Source organism: Thunnus maccoyii, chromosome 18 (assembly GCF_910596095.1).
Source record: "Thunnus maccoyii chromosome 18, fThuMac1.1, whole genome shotgun sequence".
In the NCBI taxonomy this organism is placed as follows: Eukaryota; Metazoa; Chordata; class Actinopteri; order Scombriformes; family Scombridae; genus Thunnus; species Thunnus maccoyii.
In genome coordinates, this window is record NC_056550.1 from 9,216,634 (window position 1) to 9,232,969 (window position 16,336).

The window sequence follows — 16,336 nt, forward strand, 5'->3', positions numbered from 1 at the left end:
CAGGGATGACGCTAAGCTAAAATGCCATATTCAGATAAGTATCTCATGCAATATGCTGTTTTGTTTTGTGCTGCATAGGCCCAGTTTCTACGTCACAAAAGCTCCATTCTTTTCTCTTACTCTATCTGTGCTTAGTGAAGGATACCGTTATTGGTGACAGCGGTGTCTGGTACATATGCAGCCTCACTCAGACAGCATACAAAAGTGGGCCACTTCAAGCAATGATGCGGCACTGCTGGCCTTCTTCTGGCCTGGACAAAATGGATGTGAGCCTGAAATGGCCCACATGTAAAATAGCAAATATGGCCCAAATATCCAAAATCAAATGTGGACCTTTTTTTGGTAAAGATGCAGTGCTCTAAGCTATGTGTATTCTGGATGTGGGCCAGTTCTGGTTTATCTGGTTTGTTCTTGGTTGACATACAACTTGCTTATGTCCCAGATCTGGGAAACAGAGCGGACTGCCCAAGTGCCATCATCACGCGGTATGTGGGCCAGATGAAAGTGCTGAAAGTGTTGGGTGTGGGCTGGATCTGAGCCACGGCAATTTTGCTATCTTGGCAGTTGCCCCCCTCCTCTTTTAATACATTCATTGTCACACCTGTAAAAATAAATGAATCATCAAGTACTGTAAACACTCACACCTGTAGTGGTTATTAGGGTTATCAGTAATTAAGTGTTTATAACACATTTAAGAAAGTTTGTATAATCTGAAATCTGTATATTTGTATATATGTAAACTCTGTATATTTCAGCCCTTCTCTCTAATCATACTGTAATAACTGGGTGAAGCTTTTACAATGAGGTTTCAGGACAATATCAAACATTAGAAGGACGTTCAATAATTCTATTATGAGATAATTAGAGGGTGTGGTTCTAATGTTGCTTTAGAAATAGTCTGTCTGTCTATTTATAATTTAAAAAAATAAAAATAATAATAATAATAAAAAATAAATAAATAAATAATAATAATAATAATAATAATAATAATAATAATAATTTTACTTGTATCCCTAATAACATTTGAAATTTGCTAAAAAAAAAACAAACCCTCAAACTTTTAATTCCAGGCTTTATAAAAGCCCTCCTCATGTTTGGGGCCTCAGCTGCTGGTGTAGACTTCCTACTCAGCCATTCTTTTACAATCTATATATTTGTTTTATCTGTGCAAAAACTGAAATGCAAAAATGACATGTTGTGGTTTTATGGGACGTTATGTGCCAGACTCTTTCTTGGCCAGGTGTACAGAATTCCTGGAGGCTTGTCATCACTATGAGGCTGCAAAACAAACAGCTGAGACAGTTTTTCACTTTGGTTTTTGTATGGATTAAAGGATAGGTTCAGGTTTTTTCAAGTCCGTCTCAATACAATACTGGTGCCATTATGTATGTGGAAATGGGTCTTAGTTGCTGCAACAATTCAACTCTCTGTACTGACCCTGAAGCTATTCTCTTGGAACAAGACTAAACTGTAATATAATTTTCTTCATAAGGAGAAAATTACATATGATTTGTGCAGCAACAAATCCCAGTTTGATTTAGACCACAACTTAGACTGGCAGTAAGAGCTGACATCCAACTGCAGACTTAAGAATAGAAGACATTTGTGGTTATTTGATACTGTTGTGGACTTTTACAGTAAAGACATTACACAGTTTCACCTGATTGGTCTGGATTAAGATGTAACATTTGGTCTGTAAAATATTGTGTCTGTGAAAACCAAAAAATAAATAAATGTCATTAATGATCATTGCAATAAATTGCATGGATATGCTTGTGTCAAACCAACCTGAGCCATTGTTTTTATACCAGCATGTTTCCAATTATTTCCACCAGTTTCTAAATGTTTCACAGTAGTAACTGAAGATTTTCTTTTGATCCTCTTTCATAAGTGCTCCCTGCCTCCCTCAGTTAGTGTGAAGTAACTGGAAGCAGATCATGATAGTTCTTAGTGAGAGCCTGCTACACGATGGCGTTCCCCAGAGACCTGGTCCACAACAGCAGCATGCGCTTTACTTTCCACACGTTCTGGAAACATTACAGAAAGTTTGCAACGCACCTCATGAAGGTCTGCTCACTTCATAATGCAATTTATGGTGATAATAACACAAAATTATAAAATTCACAATATGGCTTATTCATTGAATGTGTAATTGGTGTAATTATTTGTTAAATGTGCTGTTGATATTGTTGGTGCATGGTGAGTCTTTGTGCTGGTGAATTGTCATTTTTCAAGGAACAAAATCAAAATTATTATCAATATTTGGAGATGCATCACTCATCACAATCACACTTCAATCAGACAGCTGCCAGCTCACTGAGCTTTGGCCAGTCTGTTGATGCAGACACATCTAGCAAAGTATCTCTGTGAACGCCACCTTAGCACATTAGGTTTCAGCATAGAAGTTAATTAAATTATATTAATAGAATAATTTCTGACAGTATTTTAGCAGCTTGCTTTATTTGACCAGTTTCAAAGCATGATATGGATGCCACATTGTAGCACAGCAGCTCCAGTGAAAACCAACCTAAATAGCTGGATTTGTCTCAGCTTGTCTTTGAGGCATAAAACTGGCGTTCCAACATTCTTTTGATTTCATCTCAGCTGGATGTGCACGGGTGAGCCTCTGTTATATTTTAACAGACAGAGTTTTCAAATGGGAACATTTTGTGTTATTGCTTGTTACCATGACAGTGTTTTCATCAGCATTTGATCACTTTTTCACTTTTGTTTTTTCACTCACAAACTGCAGTAATTGACACTGAACTATATATATATGTATATATATGTGTGTGTGTGTGTGTGTATATGTGTGTGTGTGTGTGTGTGTGTGTGTGTGTATTGTATTTATTGGGACCGTGTACACTGTTAAACATAAATGTTAACATTTGATGTACTGCACCAGATTTAGCTTAAGGCTAATTTTCATTTGCAGTCCCTTACGGTTAAAACATATAACAGCACAATAACAAACAGTACAAAAAACACACAGGATACATTATACAAAATACAAAGCTACACACAATAGCACATCACATACACCCACAATGTAAACCAGAAATTAATAATGTAAGCTTGTCAAATTAAAAGCAAGATTATTTGCATTCATGAGAAGACCATGAGATGAAATTTAGATTCAGTGGTTACAGAGCTGAGTAATGAGTTGACGAGGAATGCGACAGTGTTGTTATTCCCCCGAGTGTGACGAACATTTTTATGTTTTAAGGGCAGTATTTTCATGGATTGCAGTGTTCTGTAGATTGCCTTGTGCAAGAAGCTGAGCACATTACATGAAGCCAACAAGGAGTGATTTTGAGTATGTGCACTACTACTGTGCTGTTGTGAAGATACAACACTCCGTAAGTTGGGTTGATGCTAGCATATTAAGTATAGGATGAGTCTTAATGTCAGAGTTTCTAAGTACAGGTGTGAACATGGTTAGAGTCAGGATTAATCACATCATGATCTGGATATGGATCTGATTCCATGGTTCATACTGTATGAAAAGAGTGGAAGATAAGATAGTGCCTTTGGTTGCAAAAGTTTACACAGCAAAAAAAGTGTTTTTGTAGAAGGACTTAATTTTTACTTTGAACACTATACAGTGACAGCTGTATGAAGCCACAACAAGGTATATTTGATATACTGGGCCTTGTTTATCTTGTGTGATCATTATTTGGGAAGAATTTGAAACAGCAGAGCCCTTCAGCAGATTTATCTAACTGTCTTTCTGGAAATTTGTGTGATTCATGATTCTGTAAGAACTCTGTCCGTATGCTTTTTAAAGTGGTTGTGTCCAGTGGATCGCTCTGTGTACCCTGCCGATCATTTACCACACAGCGATACTGTGTGGTTTGTACTGTACGTGATGTCATGGACATGCTCTGTGCCACATTACTTTGCAAGTCACTAAGATGTACATGTTCACAGTAATGTCTCAGTGTTGTCTCACTGCCTTTCGGTTTATTTGTTTTGTATAAGTGTGAAATATTTTGTCAGAGGGGAAGCTTTATTGTTTCATTCTTATCTAATTTTGTCAATGGCTGGTTTTACCAAAAGTCATCATTACTTGGGGCAAAAAAAAGAAGTCAGTCAGATTTTCATGTCTCTTTTGCATTTCTCTTACGTTCTTTTGTTGTATTTTTTTATGTTACTGTGCTGATGTTAACCATGTCAGCAATTTTGTTCTTGGCTGTTTTTCCTGCAAAGTGCAAACAACAGGACTATAAGATAGAATATAACATCTGTAGGGCAAAAACAGGCAGAACAGGCAGAATAAAACCTATGGGTACATGCTGCTTTTGTAATGAGAAAATCAGTCTTGGATTTTTAGGGAGCTTGGAGTTTGACTGCTGATATGCATTTTTTTTTTTTGTCCAGGGTGGCCTGACGCCACAACATCACTTTGAACAGCTTAAAGGTTTGTTGAAGCTGCTACAGTGCCAAACCTTATCCTACATTTTGACCTCATGCCAGTTCCTAACAGTAAATAGTAGCACACAAAAACCAAAAAACACATTTTCTGTGATTGATGTTTTTGTAAAACATATATTTCATAAATTCACAAAATACTCGAACATGCTGACAGGAAATGCTAAGCATTTAAGCCAAGAACAAGGAAACCTCTGGATGTTTATGCCTGAGAAGTACTCATGCCAATCTACCACCCACATGCTGTCTTTATGATACATTAATGCTGGTATTGTATGTGTGTGATGTGTATCACAGGTTTGACATCAAACAACTTTCTTTTGGAGGCTGATGACGGTTGGGGTTAGGGTTAGGGGGTTAGGGGTTAGGGGTTAGGGGTTAGGCTACAAAAGCATAGACTTGGGTGAGGGCACTTAGTTAATTACTCAGCAGCTCTCCATGGCATCCTCAAGGTGTCACTGTGTTCATGTTTATCAAAAGCTTCATCACAAGACCTTTTGGAGAGAATGGCATGACCTGCAACATGGACATAATCCCGCACTGGCTTCCCATCCACCAGAACTGCCAAAGGTATTTGCAGCAGTTGTGGTTTGATGAGATAGAAACAACTCTCATGCCTGTACAGCAGCAGGTAAACCATACACCAGGTGTTTCCCTGCCTCCATGTGTCTTTTCTCCACCACTGGCCCTGTCGCCTACAGTAGTCACTAGCCTACATCAAATTTGTGGCTGACACAAAATGTTTAAGTCAGCATGACTGTAATTAGTAACAATATGTACAATTTATTAGTGTGATTACCACAAATAACAGTACTATAATATTCTATAATACTGTAATAACTGCATAAACAACAAGCATTTATGGTGAAACTGTGGTGAAACTCACACACACTCAGACATGATGGCATACTATTACTTACGGTTAATACCTTCAAAACAAATGATCATGAAAGGCTCATGTTCATTGTTCTATAATGGTCAAAGTTAGAAACTATAACATCAGTTATTTGTCTGCACAAAGACAGAAAGCATCAAAGTTCCCCTCCTCTCAAAAATATGTTTTTCTTCTTGTTCCTTCAGTTGGATGTTTGAGCTTCACTGTGCAGAATGATGTATGTGCAGAGTTTGACACTAGGAGGCTGTTTTTTACACTCATCTGCTGAAAGCATAAAGTTTTTCTGTGCTAACTGAAAATCTGATTTTAAGGGGTGAGCCTGTGAGTATTATTTCTGACACCACAACTAGTTTGGAGTCAATCGTTGTCAAATTTACAACTTATGCAAGTGTGATGTGGAAACTTGAAGCCTTTAGAGCACATACACTGGAAACCAAATTTAAAGTGAAGTAGGAGATATCTTGTGTCCAACAGTTAAACTTTTTGAATGAAATATATTGGCATATTCAAAGATTCTGAGTTTTTATGAGGGAGAAAGAGTAAATGTAATTTTGAAGATTTTAAAGTGGTAATTATACTTTTTTGTGGAAAAAACGTATCAGGCACCCATTATTGTTCCAAGCAGAGTATTTTTGTCTTAATACATGTCTTTAAATAAAACCTGCATTTTGTTGAATTCTTAAAAATTAATTTCATGTCAAACTCCTAAAATGTTGAACAGCTGTGTTGAACAATAGAAAAACATTAACTTCTCAAACTGGGTCAGCCTTGGTACTAAAATATGCACTAACAGCACCATAGCCGCACCCCATGGCGAACAAATAACACGGTTTTAAACTTTCATACATTACACTAAAGTCAGGTTTTATATGCAGTTGTAAAGCCAAGCACTGCCATTGGCACATGTGTGTCTTAATAGCACGTGGCTATTTCAAACTTGCTCACATCTTCGGAAAGGTGCGGATGTTCCAGCAATTGAAGAGGGTTTCTAATGAGCAGTAACAAGGTAATCAAAAATGTGATATGTGCTTCTGTTTATTAATCTTTGACACATAATTTTATGAATAACATGCGATTTAAAAATAAAACTGTCATTCATTTGATTTTTCTTTCGATTGCCATGATCTTGCCATAATGTGTTACAGAAGCCCGACCATTTACTTATGGGTGTGACTGATGATGGCAAAGGTTTTGTCATTCTTAGAGTTTTGTTGTTAGTTTGGTTTTTGCTAAAGGATGAAGCTTGGCCAGCTGCTAACTTGGCCCAGGTCAGTGTTTTACTTGAAACTGCTGAGACCAGCCTAGGCTGACAGTGTGATGCTAGACCACACCTGTGTTTAGTGGTCAAGACCTTTAACTACAGTAAACAAGAAGCTCAAGTTAAAAGCAGTTTTGTTCATATTGTGCAGTGGTAGTAAGTAACTAAGTACATTTACTCAAGTACTGCACTTCAGTACATTTTTGAGGTACTTGTATTTTACTTGAGTATTTCCATTTTATGCTACTTTATACTTACATGCGACTTTACACTACATTTCAAACAAGTTCCACCTCCAGCAGCTACAACAGTAACATGCTGCTTACACACTGATGCTTCAGTATTAATAATCTAATGATGTCATAAATAATAATATATCAGTAAGAGGGAGCAAACCACTACTTTTACTTTAATACTTTGAGTACATTTTGCTGCTAATACTTATGTACTTTTACTTAAGTAGGATTTTTCATGCAGGACTTTTACTTGCAATGGAGTATTTTAACATTGCTGTATTGGTACTTTTACTTAAGTAATACTTCTTCCACCACTGTGACGGACATTTATTTATATGTAAAAATATTGCACTGCGGGTTTAATTGGATAGTTTCATTGAGATTGAGATAAACTTTTCAAAAGAGACCAAGAGACAAGAAATAATCAGACAACCACACCACCAGAATACAGACACAACACAAATAAGGCCAGACAAAAATAAATACTGAATGAGTGCTATAGTTACAAGATTTAAACGTGCGAAGAGATGTGAGGGAGTTTGGAATCTTCAGCAGTAGAGATTTGTAGATGAATATCATGAGATGATTATTCCTTCTTGTCTGTAAGGAAGTTCATCCAACCTTGTAATAAAGAGAGCAATGAAAGTATGAAATTTTCATTAGTGATAAAGCGTAATGCACTGTGATAAAAAGTGTTTAGCTGCTAAATTAATGATGGAATAGCATGACAGTACACAATCTCCATAAAGTGAACACATTAAAGTTGACAGTTGACTGGTTTTACAGTTTAAAGAAGACAAACTGTCTTTAATTCTATACAGGAAGCATAGTTTAAATGTTGAATTTGACAGTCAAATTATCAAGCTAAATTCCAAAGTATTTGTATGGTTCAGAAAGAGTGATATAGGTATGGGCTGGAGAATTCTTGATCTTTTCTGCATTTAAAAGAAGTGCATAATTAAGTGGTAATCGGAAAGCTTCAAAGGCAGAATAAAGACGAGTCAGAGCCCAGGCTGTGGTGGAGCCCAAGACGTATAAAATTGTATCATCTGCAAAAAAAGATTATTGGAAGACTGATGTTTTCAAGTATAATGTAAATAGTAATGTTTGTGTGTAAAAAAATGAATTCAACAATGCTCCCTGTTGCAGTACAACATCTTCTCAAATGTCATTCTTTGCTCCCATGGTGCTTTGCTGTTTTAAGTAACCAACCCTTTTGCCTCAAATGCTTTTTCCTCCCTCCCTCTTGTAGTACGCTCTCTCTCCCTGCTTGTTATCCTGATTACCACCACAGCATCAAAATACTGCAAATACTGGCCTGAAAACTGCTGCTGTCATGTTATAAATTAGGGAGGTTCGTGCCTACAAGGAAAGATCAAACTGGATGAATAAGCAAGATACGTCACCAAACCAAAGTATTTGCAACATTGTAGGATGTGTTTAAATGGCTGGAACACATTTAGAACTATATTTAAGTCCCAGTGTTAGTTTTACCCTGTCCTGATCTATGTCAAAATGTAAGTGACAGATTGCCATGAACACATGACTAAATGTGTTATTCATTTTTTTCTCTGTTTCATACCATAGAGACACCATATATGTACAGGAGGCAGTTGTTATTGACAGATGGCTGAAAGTTTACCAAATATCCTCAGTTTATGTTATGCTCTGTTGATGGTATGAATCACATTTTAAATGTTTCGTAAATCTGTTAACAGGAAAGTAAATGGCCATCCTTTCTCCCCCTGTATGTATTCCCAACAAATTATCACATTTTAAAGGAGGCTGTCAAACAGAATGCCATTTCTTTCCATTTGACAGCACATGCTCCTTAACAGTGTTTCTTTGTTCATGTAAATAAAACACTATGTTTCATGGCTGTTTACTGATATGCAATAATTGTCTTGTAGACAGGGCCTCTGTTATTCTGTGCTGAGTGGATAAATCAGTGTTGGGATGGTGTCATCCATCATTCTCATGTTGAAAAAGTCTTTATGGCCCCAACAGGAGAACAATAACTAAACCAATATATCTAACAGCAGTACAATCAAAATAATTTATAATAATGATCATTTATACTTTGATTTCACACAGGAACTCAGCTGAAATAATGATGTCAGGAAATTTCAGGTAGATCAAGAATATTATGGGCCAACACTAATCTTTAGAAAAAACTTACTCAAACCAAATCAATATTTACTATCAAAATGCTAATTTTTTTCATTTTTTCATTTTTGTTGTCGTGACATCATTGTCTTTTCAGTAAAATGTGACCAGTATTCACTATTATGTCCAATCTATGTTTGAGGAGATGCTCAATCATTGCATAAAGAGGATTTTTTTTTTTTTAAGAATTGCAGAGCATTATGAAAATTTATTTCTGTGATTGAGTGTTTAAAGAAACTAAAAGGGTTGCTGTCTGGAATGTCTTGCAGTTATCATTATATTACTGCTTAATCTTTAACTGGAAAAAAGAAATATTTAACAACAAGAAAACTCAAGAAAAAAAAAGGAGATTTACCTCATCAGCATATTCATGTGCATCAGCTCATACCACTGATGAGACTGTCCTACTTACAATTATTTTTAATTGGTTGCCCTTAATTTTTGCATGTGTTTCATGTCATGTAGCCAGAACTGAGAATTATATTTCCACACAACAGATAAAGATTCAACAGACACAAAGCAAAATGCAAATGACATGCAGCTGAATCAATGCGCATCGACAGACGACCAAGCAGTAAAATTGAACACACATTCCCACCCATGCGTTCACACACACACACACACACACACATTTCTCCTGCATATGCCAATGCGGCATACAAGCTGAGAAAATGCTGACACAGTGTGTGGTAGGGGGGAACCGTGGTAATGGGGCAGTGGGGCCGGGTGGAGAGCAACTAGAAAACACTCATCAAAGCTATTAGCATTAGTGTGACCCCATTGGCTGCTATGACGACAAGCTGAGTTTGCGATGATCACAGCCCTGCAACAGCATACAGGCAGGAAGAACCAGGAGTGTGTGATAACATAAAACATGTTAACATGTTAACATAGATACATTAACATGCTTACATTATGCTCCAAGAATCAAGAATCTCATACTACATTACATTACAATTAAAGGATAGGTTTACATTTTTCAAGTCTGTCTTAAAATAACAATCAAGTACCCAAATAAACACTGATTCATGTTTTTCATGCTGTAGAAAGATCCCTCCATGATGCACTTTCAATGTAAGTGATGGACGCCAAAATCCACAGTCCTCCTTGTGCCAAAGTGTATTTAAAAGTTTGTCTGCTAGTATGAGGCTTGAGTCATCCATATCAGTCAAATCAAATCTTTAGTGCCAAATTCCCTGTTTTTGTTACGATCCTTCCACTGCAACTGAACAGGGAAACACTGTCCTTAGAGACACAAAGAGTTGTCTTTGTGAATTTTTTATATAAAAAAGACAGCAACTGTGAAATACTTTTAGACCTTATTTGACTCAGATGCCTGAAGCCTCTCTCTGCAGATAAACTTTTAAATGCATTTTTGTTCAAAACAAGGACTGTGGATTTTGTCCCCCATCACTTACATTGTAAGAGCATTATGAAGGGATCTTCTAATGGTCAGTATGAGCAGGAGGAATGATTACAGCAAGAAAAACATGTTTCAATGGTCATTTGGGCATCTGACTGTGGTTTTAAGACAGACTTGAAAAGTTGTGAACCTATCCTTTAATAAGCAAATTGTTTAATCAGCACAGTTTGGGCATTTTTTCTCTTGAAAGATGACATTTGACATTATAAATAATTATTGATGACTTTCTAATCCTCAGCACTAATGTTTCAGCACTAATTCAGATATCTGTGTTTGCTAAGTAGTAGCTTTAGAGTTATCCTGTCAAGAATTAAAGAGATGGATAAGTGAGATGCTAAATCAGTAAATCTTCAAAGTCATTAGGATTTATCTTCTGGCGACCATGAAGGTCTGTCAGCAGTTTTGATTTCATGGTAATCCAAAAGCTAAGGATCAAAGTGTTGGATTTACAGACTAACTGTTCGACCAATATAACCATCCCTTGGGCCACGCCTCTAGCATGCCTAAAAAGATGAGAGATTGCAAGAACAAAATTCGGAGAATGAGAGAGTGAGAGTGGAGAGTGCGTAATATGTTAGAGAGATAAGAGAGTATGTTTTGTGTGTTAGAGCGAGGTGGGACAGAGTGAGAAAGAAGGGAGAGGTAAAATGCAGACGTTCTATATTTAGCAGAGGAGCTATTGTTTTGTGGTTGGGGGGGATGGGAAAGGCGGATGGCTCTCCAAATTGAGCTTTCTCAGTAAACCTATCCAAAGTGCACAATTGCTCAGTCATGCGCATGCAAACAATCCACATACAGATGCACTAGACCCTTCACACACAAACATATACAGTATATATACATCAATGTTCCACAGTATGCGTGTGTGAGCTCCCCTCTAACTACTTTATGCCCAAGAAATGTCTGCCGGCTCGGTCTCATGGCTGGGACTCATCACATTATTATGATCATTATTCAGGAGCTGACCTTATCAGTCTGTGATTTATAGCTGACTCCAGTACAGTATTATCATCCCCTCCAATCTCACAGATTTGGTGGCCTGGCACCTCTGTATCTGTTCAGCCCTTGTTTAATGAGTATTCTCAGACAGCATATAAATAACATCATAGTAGAGGATTGCAGAAGGTGTGTGTGTAACAAATAAACATTCAAACATAGGTACACACTGTGAGAAGCATGTATACCATCAACCAAGCACATATTCATTAAATGTTAAAGGTATTCTGTTTGTTGTGAACTAATTGTAAGTCACAAAAACAGGAAACAACTCTGGTATTTTGTGTTTGTTTGTTTTTTTACCCCTGACTCCTAGAAGTTACATTTATGTATAACTAAAATGGTCTTGCATGTAAATTTTCCAAGTAGATGCTGCAAGGATATTTATTATACTTATTATGTTTTTTTCAGTCCAGACTCAAGTATTGCTTTCTTGCAGGTCACAGGTGTTGGTGTGTGGTAGGGAGGTGGTTGGGAGGGATGATGAGTGTACAAAGTGGAGACCGGAGTTTGCTTGGTTGTTAGGTTTAGGCAGCCAAAACAAACTGGTTAGGGGTGGTGGAATATCATGGTTTTGGGTAAATACTGAAAAAGTGCTCTGTCTCATGCTTCAAGTCAATGTTCACTTTTTCAATATTCTTATCCTTAACTTTAAAGTTCAACTGAAATTGAATTGCCTCTTTTTGTCTATTACAGCATATTTTTCTGCTCTGTAAATCACTGGTCCTTTGTTCTCCTTTGAGAAAGAAATTGGAAACCAAAAGTGCAAAAGTGAGAAACTTATATTTTAAAGCCTTTGAGTCCGTGATTGTGTCCAATAGTTTTACATTATTTCTATAAAATACTGTTCCGTCATCCACTTATGTAGATCGAGAGACCTTATTTCTATACAGAGCAGACAGTCACACTGAGCCTAATAGCTTCCTGCTACACAACACAATTCTCCTTCTTATAACTTACAAGCATAAACACACATCTTGTCCTAACTTGTTGAGTTAGCCACCAAACAAATGAGAACAAAAACAAATGAGAGTGCACTGCTAACATAAGTTAGCAGGCTAGATAGCAGATTAGCTGCTCAACTGCAGCACATTAAACAGTGTGTAAACATACCTGAAAATGTTACTTGGTAACATTTGCTGGTTTGGTCATTACTCTTTCCTAAAATCCCTGTTAGTGACACACTGTCTGTCCATGACTTGTAGCTACAGCAGTTTGTTTACTTTGTCTCCGTTCCTTACAGCAATACTGGTAGCCTGCCAGCTAATGTCAATCAAACAAACGCCCCCCAGCCAGCTGAGACAAAAGAGAGTGTTTCTGATATTTTTCCAAAGACCCTTTTTATTTATTCTAATAACACAAAACTGTTAACAATACATTTAACAAAACATGTTGATAATATTTTTGACTGAAAATAAGGATGATTAAATTGGATTTCTGTTGGACTTTAAACTTGCAATGATGAACCAGATTGTTGGCAACTTGAGGGCAGCTAAAACAAGTTGTGAACACAAAACTGACATATTGTGTTGCCTATTTACACATCCAGCAGATACGAATGAACCAAAAGAATAAAATTGTGGGAAATTATGTGCTGAAAGACACCATACTAAACAATTGTTTATAGCCACTTTAACTAAGTGTCCTTAGCTATCAAAACATAACCAAAAATGTTAACTATGCTTTAGTTGCACTGAGTGAATATTAAACACATTTCTTCAAATGTCTGAGTGGCATTACATTTCTCTCAAAACGTATTTACTATTTCATATTAGTAGTATATAAATACATTTCTAGACGACAGGGTTGACTTTTATTGGAATATTGCTGTGGTGACCAATAGAGCAGTAGTTGTTTGCTTCTGCATATAGTGCATTCTGACACAAGAGGGACTTAAGAACTTTGGTCTGTCTGCTGTCTCACAGCTGAAACTAACCTTACCGAAGCTGCACACAGCTAAGCAGCATCCCAGGATCAGGAAACAGCATCTAAGATCGATTACCCTGCAGTTATCTGCCGACGTGTGTTTGTGCTAAATGAGCAAAATGTGGAAGTTGTGTAAAAGTTGTAGTGATGTTGCACATGTGGTGTCATTAGCATTGATTAGGAACTGTTGTAGTCGATGTGCTGTGTGAGGATGAGCACCACGCATGACTTCACACAGTCAGCGGGAAGAATCGATGGTCAGTCGCAGCCTGATGTTACACAACACTGGGAAGAGATGACCAGCGGGAAGTCCTCAGAGTTGCCACAGGAGAGTTTTTACTGTATCAGTGTTGTGTCTTATAGTAGCACTCCTGTGTTGTGCTAATGTGGCAGTGAGGGACAACTGAACCCCATTAACTCTGTTATGTTTCTCTTTCCTCTTAGTCGTTTGAGAATGTGGGCAAAAGAGAGCATTGCAAGCTATTATACTGCTTTACTACAAGCTAGACCAATATATGGGCAGAAGCCTGTTGAGCTTTTACAAAATGAGTGTGATCCAGAAAGGAAAAATAAACAAAAACTGCTTGTTTTTCACTGTCTCCGAAAGTCAGTAGAGGTTTGCCACAGTAGGAATTAAAGCTACAATAACACAACTTTATGCCTGGAGGCAGGAAGTGTATTGTTAGTCCTGACGCTCAGTTCGGTTAGTTCACAAGCCAACACTCGTCTCTCATCTTGATGAGCTGTCTACGTGGAAACAGCATCTAGCCCGAGGCTGAGGTAAGCTGCTTGCAGAGAAGCTGTTGGTGAACACGAGCAATATGCAATTAAAGATTGGAAAAACAATTATTATGTTAACTGTGCATCGATCAGGTGCAGATTCCCTACTGCAAATTGACTTTCATGTTTGTCAATTTCTTACTGATTTTTCTCTTTTATTTTTAGTTCAAGCTTTGTTTGATTTACTTCTACATAAATAACAAAATAAAAGAATAGAAAACATTCATATGAAATAAACCCCCAAAGTTTCATAAAACATGTCACTCAAAATAAATAAAAATCATATAAGCATAATAGGTGATGAAGAACAACCAGATGGCAATAGTTTAGTTGATACACTTCCTCTTCCTTCATATTGTCTTGGTTTCCATGGTGATGACTGCATGGCTACTTGAGGGCACTGCTTCCTCAGGTTGAGTCAGGAGGAGCGAGAAAGAAGAAAACAGAACATGATGACACACACAACTCGCTGACCCTAACATAGATGATGCTTCAGCCACTTTTTCCTCTACGGGGCCAAGTGGGGTCTTGAATAATCATCAAGAAAGATTTTTAAAAAAGTAAGCATGGCTGAGACAGCTAAAAGAGCTAAAGGCAAAAGAGCAAGAGTAGTGAGATGTGCAGTAAGGGCACCTTGAGATGCACCTACAGATGATGTGCACACTGTGACATACTGTGTGTCACCACTGTTGCTATAAACACATGTTAGAGGTGGACATTTTCATATACTTGTTATGACAAACAGAGATATCAAATGTTATTATCATAATTGCATTGGAGAACAAATCGATAGACCATGTGTGTCAGCCTGTGATATGAACATGCAATTTTCTAGATGTTTCCCAGACTCCCTGCATCTACAACTGCTAGCAGTTCTTTCTGACTGATGACGGAAAATCAATCTCCGAGTATGAAGCCTGGTATTTCTGTGTTGAATTTTCAGGGGAAAAAAGATAAATTAACATCTAAGTGTGGCACATCCCTGCCACTGAGGTCATCTGATGACAAATCTTCTCAGGCTTTCAAAGGAGATAAAGCACTCATTTGTTCTTTTTTTTTTATTGTGGATTTTCAGGGTTTCAAGTTTCTTTTTAGCTCACAAACAGATGAGCTAGACTGGGTTTGGTGGAATTTATTTGGTGTTACAAATGGTCATCTTACAGTATCCCCAAATTAATTAATTTTAAATGAATCTGTCAAAAGATCAATAAGGAGGATCTCTCATTCATGTTTTGCCATGTTACCTGTTTTTTGCCAATGCTGGTGGCATGGCTCTAGGGGTGGCAATGTCTGATTTCTCAACTATTGGATGAATTACCATGAAATTTTCTACAGACATTCATTGTCCCCAGAGGATGAGTCCTACTAACCTTGATGTTCTTCTGACTTTTCCTCAAGCACCACCATGAGCTTGACATTTGTGAAATGTCTCAACAACTATTGGATGGATTACGATGACATTTGGTACAGATACTCAGGATAACTGGTAATAACTTGACCCTTTAACTTTTCATCTAGGGTCATCCTTAGGTCAAAATGTCAAATTATCCAGTACTTTGGTTTGTTACCTAAATACCTGCAAAACTAAGCCACACTTGGTGTTTAGTGCTCATTAGCAAAGGTTAACATGCTTTCATAAACTTTGCAAACATTATACCTCTTTAACATCAACTTGTGCATTTAGCTCAAACCCCCATTGTGCCTAAGCGGAGGCTCACAGAGCTGCTAGCATGGCTGTAGACTCCTAGTCTTGTTTAAATATTGCAACTCTGTCATCCTGGCTTTTTATTCCACCACCACCAATGTCTAGACTACTATCCTATCTCCAATCTTTTTATGGGTTTATACTCAATAAAGATGCCTCACATCGATGGGGTCTAATCGCCAAAGGATAACCTCAATAAATATTGTTATACACTTCCATTTGATGTCTCCTTATTGAAATGTGTTTTATGTATCCAATCAATTCCACATTGTTTCATTTTGCAGGATATATTGTAAGGAGGAAAGAGATAAGAAGGGTAATATGAGATACAAAACGATGTTGAGTCACATAAATTGAAGTGATTGAAATCGAGTCCTTTGCGTCAATACCTTCAACAGAGGGATTCTTAATGCTTTTTTTTGTGTGTGAAATCTGAAGCAGGAACCACTCTCAAAACCAGCCAATATCCTGCGCACTAACCGATTCACTCACACCAACCTGGTTATGATGGCTGTAAATC